At 40.9% G+C, this 1321-nt stretch overlaps 1 pseudogene; it reads left to right on the forward strand.

Annotated features, from left to right (window-relative positions):
* Window positions 1–212: 212 nt before the first annotated feature.
* On the forward strand, window positions 213–768 carry LOC126235539 (coiled-coil domain-containing protein 25-like; annotated as a pseudogene).
* Window positions 769–1321: the final 553 nt, after the last annotated feature.

Genomic DNA, 1321 nt, shown 5'->3' on the forward strand with positions numbered 1-1321 from the left:
GACAAGTGCGTACTACGATCGTATAAAGACACGTGGAAGATTTTACGATTTCCAATACCAAATCGATGGAATGGATTAGAAGCCTAGATATTAATATCTAGTCGATTACTTTTTGTTTAATGCAGTGACATTCATTACATATTACAAATGTACAACATGTGTGTGCCGTACGAATAGGGATGATGATGATGTCTATGGGAAAATGAAAATTCGAAAATGGAGACCTCTTCAAATGGAGATGGCGTGAAGATGTTTCGTTTCATGTTGACAAGGTTTCGACTGCCCTTGTGTATCTGACTCCAGTCTGGTCAGACTCTAGATGATGTAGCAACTTCAGGTTTAGAAGGTCCAGCTCATCTTGTGAAACCTAGCAGCATTTAGGACAAAGAAACTGATGCAGATGTTGTCTACACAGTGTGGTTCGACTTGAAAAATAGCAGATAGCATGGAAGTTGGTCAGGTCGTATTTCATCGAGATAAAGGCCTACGGAAAATTCGGGTGGCAAAACGAAACAACAAAATCGTGAATCTATTAAAGAAAACAATACGTGATGAGCATCCAGATATACAAGCCGTACGTGAGAAAAAGAGTCGTAAAGAACGAGAAGGCAAAAAGAGGCTTCTCCGAGAACAACGTGATAGAGAGAAGGAAAAATAGAAAAGAAATAAAATAGAAGCTGAACTAAGGAGTTACAGTAATTTAATGAAACGTGAGACATGACGTTAAATAAATATGTTGATGGAAATCATTCTGATGATTTCATGTAACCTGTACTGAAGAGATAGAGCAGAATACACAGTCTACAGATATTATGGAAACAATGCTTCGTAGTTCAATTTACATTTGACTATCCCCATACTGTGAAAATTGGTAATTTGTGGTAAGATCTTATGGGACCAAACTGCTGAGGTCATCGGTCCCTAAGCTTACACACTACCTAATCTAACTTACGCTAAGGACAACACACACACCCATGCCCGAGAGAAGACTCGAACCTCCGACTGGGTGGAGCCACGCCAACCGTGACAAGGCGCCCAAGACCGCTCGGCTACCCCGCGCGGCCCGATACTGTGGAAGTAATGATGTGCTAATATTTAAAAGAGAGCCATTTTCCATTCAGTAAATGCCTTTCTTTGAAGGAAATCGAATATTTTCTCAGCTCGGATTTGTGTGCGTGTGTTGCCCTCATCTTGATTTCATTATAATCGACGCGCATGTCACCGAAGTGCCATCAAATAAATGAACTGCACCAAGCATCCGAATGCTCTATGTGGGGTCTCTCAGCAAATAATGCCACAGGCACATTTCATTTTTCAGCAT

Source organism: Schistocerca nitens, chromosome 1 (genome assembly GCF_023898315.1).
Source record: "Schistocerca nitens isolate TAMUIC-IGC-003100 chromosome 1, iqSchNite1.1, whole genome shotgun sequence".
Classification (NCBI taxonomy): domain Eukaryota; kingdom Metazoa; phylum Arthropoda; class Insecta; order Orthoptera; family Acrididae; genus Schistocerca; species Schistocerca nitens.